Genomic DNA, 8,716 nt, shown 5'->3' on the forward strand with positions numbered 1-8,716 from the left:
AGAGAGAGAGAGAGAGAGAGAGAGAGAGAGAGAGAGAGAGGGGGAGGGAGGGATATACTCTAAGCTCTCATGTTCCACCTATAGAGAGCGGCCTGTTTCATTAAAAAACAACCTCTACCTGTGTGTACTGAAGGGGAGCAGGGACGTCTCCATGACAGCTCCAACCATTACCTCCTTAGTACTTATCGCTCTGTGTGGCTCCTTTATATAGAACCCAGGTATATAACCAGAGGTACGAAAGGAGCACCCACGTACCTGCTCCGCCGTCTGCCGTAGCGTAATGTGAAGCTTTGCGTCCTTTCTCAAAGCGGCTAAGCATGCGGTGTTCAGGCTAGTGGACGCATCTTAATGCGGTTACAGTGTAGTGGTGAGACAGAGAGAGAGAGACAGAGAGAGATGGGGGGGGGGAAATAGGTTGCAACGTAGGGAGTAAAGCGAGGTGAAAACGATCCCCCAATTACACATGACGGTTGTTATCGGAGTAGGAAAACGGACTCGGCGATGTCAAGGCGTCTGGGCGGCCATGTTGCCTCAATAATGCTTTTCAGAGGGACCCTTCTATCGCTGGTCTCCACATACAGACACCGTGATGCATAGAAAGGGAGGGAGGGAGGGATGGGAGAGAAAGATATAGAAATGGGAGAGGGACAAGAGGACGAAGGATGCAGGGAAGAGAGAGTTCCAGAATGGATCGTTCTCTGAGGCTAGAAATGGCAGGCATCAGTGTGCCCAAATGTGCGTTTGTCATTCTGTTGACGTGGGAAATATCGTCGAGACATGATCGAATCTTTCACGATCGACACTCAACGCGGGGTGGATTATCGATAACCCTCCAGCGAACACAAACATGGTCGTCAACCAGGAACACGAGGAATGTGTTTCCACGTCGTCTCGTTGCCTTTTTCCAGCCGTCCAATGTTCTGCATGGCTGGACATGGCAGTCCCAAGGAATCCTTTCTGCACCGACGGCCCTCGGTGAACGCCATGTCCCTCCAGAGCCTTGTCGGCTAGTGGCTAGGGAATTCGACGTTCCGCGAGAATCCTCCGGAGAAACCCGTCGTGTTCTGGGAGCGGTTCGACGGCTTCCAGGCGTTAATCGAGTTCAGCCGCAAGGCTGTACACGCCGATCCCTACCCTCTCTTCCTTAACTCGCGGGTTTTATGTTACATTGAACAGTGTAGATGAGATCACAGTGCAACAGTGTCGTAGAGCAACTCTGTGCCCCTGTGATCTTTGGCTCTCGCATCTGTTTGAAATGGCCGTGGTGCAAACATGGTGGCGCTACATAGAGATTGAATATATCCATGCTCCTTGAGGTGTTTGTTTCCTTCGATCATTCCGCAATAAGACTGCTGATGTGTCTGTCTGAGAACAACGGATGTGTACCGTAATGGGACCCGACCTGCGCCTGTCTGTGTGCCTGTGCGCGCGGCGCCATGGTTTATGTAACCTCCTGGAACCAGACCTCTGAAGATGAACCCATCGGACGTGTGCGCTCAGAGGCGCGCGCGCGTCCTCGAGAACTGCCCCTCTGACTGAGGTAGCAGTGTCCCAGGGAGGAAACGCGAGCTGTCCGGCGCTGTGGGAGCCGTAGACACACGGGATCGGACCCAAGCTAGGATTCGGAAGCGAAGGCGAGAGAACTTGGCGCCCTGCTCTAAGTTCCGCGAGCCGCATAGAAAGAAAACGGTGGCCATGTCGGTGCGTGCCAATTAGCCTGGGGGATGTCGTTGTGGAGCGCTGATTAAAGGGGCCGTATCGCTCAATACAGAGATGGCGCTTGTAATCCAGAAGGCTCAGTTACTAATAACCATGAAGAACGAGCACCTAACCCAGCCGGTTTGATTTACAGGCCCGTGCATTCGTAGGGAGTAAATACGTCGCCCTAGATTCCTGTGGAACAAGAGTTGGAGTATACTCCCAGTGTATGCTGGGACATGTTTACGCGTGCCTACGTGTGTGAGGCTCCAAACAGCAGAGTGTCCCAGATTCCAAGGGACCTGCGCGTGTGCATGTGTGTGTGTGTGTGTGATCGGGAGGTTGTGTATGGGATTGTGCGGTGCCGCGCCGCGTGTGTGTGCACTCAAAGGAGGGGGAGCAGAATGAAGCAAGGTCAGATTGATCTGTAAGCACCTCTTAGTTCAGATACAGGCTATATTTACCCCTTCTTGCTTAAAGTTACACTGCGGCCCAGACCCATGCTATCGGAATGTCTGTCTCGTTCTCATCCTGCACAGGAGAGCATTTCTTGAATAGGAACACACCGCCTCAAAGTCAGATAGGTAGGAGGCGTACGGTTTAGTTTATGGCTCTGTGTGAAATATTAGAGGAGGAGGTCAGAGGGGTGGAGGTTAACTTCAAGTTTAAAGCCGTTGCTATGGCATCACCGTACAACAGCAATCCCATCCCCCCCCGCTGTCGGTTATTGCTGGTCACCTGACCTTGGTGGAAGTATCGATCAGTAAGATCCTACCCACTCATTTAGTTATGCCCGTCTCAAATTGGTTTACTGTAACTGTTGATGTGATTTTGGCTTCAACTTTATCTAGCGGATTGTAAATGCAACCCTCAGCACCGCTGGCAGGTTGTATTTGTCAATTTTAGCTACATCTCCTTATACGCTGTCATATGTGCTAATTGCTAGGTGCAGCGCAGGCCAAATCATTATTACTCAATTTACTGAAGGAAAATGGCATTTAAAATGAAATACAGCGAAGTAAGAAAATCGAGCCAGAGAATGTATTTGTATCGACTGGTGGGCATAGCGTTCACACAGTACTTTGCGTGTGCATAGGGGTAGGCTTCATAAACATGTATGCACGGCACAGCCACACGTCTGTGTGTGTCCTTGCCCACAGCCAGTAGCTGTCCCCGCATCCCTGCTAGGGTGCCTTGGACGCGGTTCCCCATGCAACGGCGGGGTATGGTGGACGGGGAAGAAGCGGAAGTTCGGGTCCCCCCGGTCTCACGGGCCTCCGCTGCACACGCTCAGTGGCTTCTACCTCCCGCCGAGCATAAGAAGCGTGCAGTACATAGCGAAACAAGCCTGACAATGGACCGCATGCGATATATGCACAGGCCCCTCCCTCTAGTGTTCATTGCTAAAGAGCTAGCTAGCTAGCCGTCTTCTAATCCTCCCATGGCGATGCAATGTGCTCCAGACCAGACAGATGTGTGAGGTCCCGCCCTTTAGTGCCGACGTAATCCCGTTAAGGGAGCAAGGAGGTGAGCACGCGATACGACACCAGCCCCACACACAAGACGGGGGGAGGGGGGGGGGGGGGGGTCGATGTTGTACGTACATCCCTCCCTCGGTTGGGCCCTAACTGTGCACCACTCAAGCACCAAGGAGACCCACAAGTGCCTGCTGCTACAGCGGGCTCTGTACCTCAGTGAACATGACCACCATGTCAAGAGCATTAATCGACAGATTAGTGAGTAATCGAGAGGAGCCCCCTCTATGACTGAGAGACGTTGGTAAGCGACTGATGTCATGCTGTTCGCGCTACAGCCATGCTTCCGGATGACTCAAGTTTGTTGACTCGGCTGTTGGTGGCAGCTTGGCCGTGTAGTCGCCATGCGGTGATAAAGCCATACCAGACAACTTGTACGGCTCACAAACATTCCGATGATGTCATGACAATAGAGAGGAAAGAGAGAGAGAGAGAGAGAGAGAGAGAGAGAGAGAGAGAGAGAGAGAGAGAGAGAGAGAGAGAGAGAGAGAAGGAAGGAAGGGATGGGAGAAAGAAGAGCTGAGGGCGGGAGGAAGCAGAGAAGGAGGGTGGGAGTAAAGATGGATGGAGTTACGGAGGCAGAGAAGGAGTTGAGAAGGAGGGAGAAGGGGCGAGAGGTGTGGAGGACAGATGAGAAGTGAGAAGGGGGGTCGACCAACCGAAGGCCTTCTTCCACATGTTTCATCTGCAGCTGGACTGACAGCTGCTGCAACCCCGGGGCTCCCTACGAGAGCATTGTGTGTGTGTGTGTGTGTGTGTGTGTGTGTGTGTGTGGTGGGGTAACAATTGATTGTCAACAGTCTGAAAGGTGCTTCTGGTTTATGCCAGAAGGTTACATACTTGTCTATACCACATGCACAGTTGGTGAGGATTTGTATTATACTGAAGCTGATGTTATCTACTGTAGCCCAGTGGTTCTCAACCCTGGTCCTCAGGTACCCCCCTGTCCTGCATGTTTTAGATGTTTCCCTGTTCCAACACACCCTGATTCAAATGAATGGTCGTTATCTAGTTATGCAGAAGCCTGCTAACGACCATTCATTTGAATCAGGTGTGTTGGAGCAGGGAAACATCTAAAACATGCAGGACAGGGAGTACCTGAGGACCAGGGTTGACAACCACTGCTGTAGCCTATATATATCTATTCCTCTAAATGCTTGTGACTTTTTTAGGTCCTCATTTTTAATTGTTAATGTGATGAAATCAGACACACCAGAAAATCATCCGACAGCTCCTAAAGAAAGACCACAGCGCTCTCTGCGTCAACTCATCAACAAATCAAGAGCTTCATTTGAACTGCCACGGAACCTAGGAAACTTTGCTGGAGCTCATTTGAATTCTTAGCCCAAATCTCTGCCCTCTGCCAACAGACGCCCTGCCAACCTGATCCAGAGGGGAGACAGGGAGGGGGGGGTGGGGTGGGGGGGTGTGGTGGGGGGGGGCTCTCCACAGCATCTGTTAGTCCCTGAGTCATCCCCTGTTCCACCTCAACGAAATAAGCTAGGAAGCACAGGACTGGCAGTTTTTTAAGATGGGTTTGGCTCCCCTCTCTCTCTCTCTCTCGCCGTCTGTCTCTGTCCAGCCCGCTGGTCTGAAAGGACACGGATGAGATGAGAGGAGTGCTGGAGTGGAGAGGATTCACCTGGAGGGCGGAGGGGCAAAAAACACCAGCCGTCCATTGACCTGGGTCACTGACGCACCTCTGTTTGGAAAACCCTGGCTCGGATATTTGGCCATCTCTAAAAGGGAGACCGTAACTTGAATGGCACATCTGAAATACTTGAAATACTTTTAGAAGTATCTATAGATATCATTGCCTTAGTTGTGGCAGCTGTAAAGGAGGGGACACAGCCCTGGCTGCTCAGGTTTGAGGAAGTCTGGGAGTTCATTCTGCCAATCCCTGATAGGGAGATGTTTCATTCGGAGATCTCACCTATCAAATTGCTCCCCCTCCTCCCGCCCATTCATCAGGTCATCCATCACCTCAGCCGGAGGACTAGCCAATCAGAGCACTCTCATGCAGGGGAGGGGTAATGGCTATAAATCTATTGTGCAAAGTTTATCATGACTCCCGGGGTCAAGTAGCAGGAATGTGAAATGATGGATGTTGCCATGGAGATTAGAGTGTGCCATACAGAACGGGAGTGAGACCTCAGTACCTCAGGGGGGATGGGAGGAGAGGGTGACTCGACACGACATCCAAGTCAGCAGGACTGGGAGAGGAACCGACCAATGAAACGGCACGACACACCGGCCACGTGTAGCTACGCTACAAACCGCACATCAGTGGGGTCTGGTATAGACCAATAGCAGTAGATGTGACAACAGGACTATTAACCATCCTTCATTTCAACGAGTAATGCCTCTGAACAAGTCCCTCATAGATTCATTGATGCAATGTCCTTCTAGTCACTCTGGGCGTTGGTCTCCACGACCATTTCTCCAGGTTTCCATGGAGGATGGTAATCACAGTCGACCGTCACTAGCCAGCTAGTCGACGAGCTAAGCTGGGCTTCCTCTCATTAGGAGACATGGGGCGGAGGTTACGCAATGGAATTAGCCCTCCTCAAGGTCATGTGTATCATGTGTCCCGGCGAGCCTTCTAATGTGCTGAAGTGCTGCCATTTGGGCACCCCCCACCACTTCACATGCACACACGCACACACACACACCCACACACACACGCACGCACAGCACACACATGCACACACACATACATGCACACATGCACACACACATGCACACACACATGCACACACACACGCACGCACACACGCACACGCGCGCACGCACACGCGCGCACGCACACACACCTCCCTCGCAGCTCTTACAGTACAACTCTGCTATGAATGCATACATGCTGTAAGCTACAGGGTGAAAGGAGACCCTTCCAGAGACGGGTTGGAGATCAGTATCTGCCCCAGGCAGAGACTAGTGTGGTTGCTCTCCCAAGGGCGTGTGATAGGGGGGCGGCGTGGTTCGAAATGAGGGGCGACTGGTGGGCCCTGAAACGCTCTTTACTAAGACAGTAGGACTATCATTTTTTATATCAACATTGGCATTTTTATAATTGGTCATGTCTGTAGGGCTTGACATATTTGCAGCTTGACGAGTGAAATTATTATTTAAAATGCTTAAATTCCAAACATAAGATTTCCTAACATGAAAAGAAAAATATACAGATAGAATATTCCAGAATATTTTTGGATGGGGTGGATTCCGCTAAGTTCATAGGTCACTTCGAACCCTGCTTGGGAGCATAAAACTGTCTGTACTAAGGGCATAGTGTTGATAGTTGGACAACGCACATTGTAGACCGAGGTGCTAGGGGGCGTTTGTTTAGGTCATACATTTCCTAGCAAAGGGCATGTGTTATGCTGTAGGAGTAAAGCCGAAGAGATCATTGAGGCAGGTGAACAAAATCATCGTTCGTGCGAGCCGTGTCGCAGCAGTGTCCTTGCTCTGGCATGGGCCGTGCTGTGTGTGTACGACATGCTGTTCAGGGGGCTGTGGCTGTGCCTCTCATGGCTGTCCCCCTGCAGCGAGGGACCGTATCGACTGGCGATGGATCATCGGGTAGAGCCGATTCATCGGCTGGCTCTCTGACAGAGAGCTGATCACCGGGATGAGTTCGCACACGCACGTACGCATCCCCGCACGCACCGTTACACATACTGTAAACAGACCTACGGCACGCAAAAAAAACCACACACGCACGCACACGCGCACAAACTCTGGCTCCCATTGGTCATCCTCTCCGTTTCTCGTCCATGTCTGGGACCAGTTTTCTCCCCCTGCTATCTATGTCTCCCTCCATCTGTCGCGTGGCCGTCCTCCCTCCTCTCTGCACGCCTGCCCGAGTGCCTCGCCCACAGTTGTATTCGACATTATGCAAATCAGCTGCGATTGACTTGGACGGTAAACATGCAATTACTTTTTTACCTCTCATTTATAATCAAATCTATCAAGCCAGGAGCTACAATAACCCTATATAGAGAACAAAAGGCAAGCTAATGGGTCCACCCCCCCTCTCGCCCTGACTTCCATTAGAGAGAGAGGGAAACACAGAGAGAGAGAGAGAGAGAGAGAGAGAGGGAGAGAGAGAGAGAGAGAGAGAGAGAGATAATGGAGAAAGGGTGAGGAGGAAAGGGGAAGCGGCAACCCTTCATTCTGCTCGCCTTTCTTCTCTTCCACCCACAGTTTAAAATTGAATCAGGGATGAAGTATTTATATGAGTGCAGGTCAGGGAACTTCAGTTCGGTGCCTCGACACAGCAGAGAGAAAGGGCGAGAGAGGGAGGAAAGAGGGAGGGAGAGAGAGAGTGTGTGTGTGTGTGGTGGGGGTTAACATACCATTATATCAGGATTGTGGCACAGTCGGTTGCTCTCTTTTCCTTCTGTGTTTATACGCTACAGGCGGAATAACACACTCACAGAACGGACCGCTCTCTGAGACAGAATAGAGAGGAGAAGAGAGGGGTGTGTGTGTGTGTGTGTGGGGAGGGAAGGGGGGTGCTTGGCTATGAAAAGGCAGATAGCCACCGGAGGAGGCCTGTCCGTCCTGTCCATCTGGCCAGCCCTGGTGCTCCACGCTGGGCCGTGCTCAGAAGGAGGACTGGCGTGGTAGTATTAGCAACACGTCACTTTCAAACACCTGGCACGAAGCCATAGCTTTGTTTTGTCAGTTGGTTGATAGTCAGCACCCTGCTTAGTGGCTACGGGACTATTATAGAGGACTGTCTGTGGTCTAGATATTGTTTGCAAACATGGGGCTTGTCATTGCTCGTTGGCTGCAGTTTCCTGTGAACAGTACCTTTTGGGCCTCTTGGGTACTTGTGTAATATATGTGTGTTTCGGCGCCGCACGTACGTCGCGTGCTAGGCTCAGTGTGTGTCTGTCGAAGAGAACATGCGCTTCCCAGAGGTAGGGCCCGTGTGAGGTCGTTGGCCGACTGGTTAAGATGCGTGCGTGTGCCACACCATACCCAATTGTTTATGTGCTGTGTGTTGTGTCGCGTTCTGCCTCATTAACTCACAGAAGAGCGCTTCGTAAGTGGCGAGCGCTCTCCCCTCCCCAACCTCTCCCCTCCCCTCCCCTCCCCCCCCCCCCCCCCCACACACACACACGCACGCACCCCACCCTCCCCGCTTCCGATAATGACTTTGACGTGGTCCGGTGAGCCCCAGCGCAAATGTCCACCATGACACCTGTCCCTGCAGGTGGAATGCTCAGGAAAAAAAAAAAAAAAAAAATGATTTTGGAATGGAGGAGTTCTGCGCACCGTAGGAAATTTCAATCGAACCACGTTCAGCGCGGCGGGATTAGAGAAGGGAGATTGGGATCCGGGGGTTGTGGGTTTGTGGCGTGGGCCGGCCTGTACAGTCCCGGGATTGCAGTATTCATGTGCCCTTCACAAAGGTCAACTGCTCCTCTTTCATGTGATGCTCTCATTTATACCCTTCCCCTACTAATTCTGCTCCTCTC

The 8,716-nt window shown here is 51.7% G+C and overlaps 1 protein-coding gene across 1 annotated transcript in view; it reads left to right on the forward strand.

Annotated features, from left to right (window-relative positions):
• Positions 1-8,716, forward strand: part of LOC136964187 (ankyrin-1-like) — a 45,468-nt gene that overhangs the window by 1,027 nt on the left and 35,725 nt on the right.

Source organism: Osmerus mordax, chromosome 20 (assembly GCF_038355195.1).
Source record: "Osmerus mordax isolate fOsmMor3 chromosome 20, fOsmMor3.pri, whole genome shotgun sequence".
Lineage (NCBI taxonomy): Eukaryota > Metazoa > Chordata > Actinopteri > Osmeriformes > Osmeridae > Osmerus > Osmerus mordax.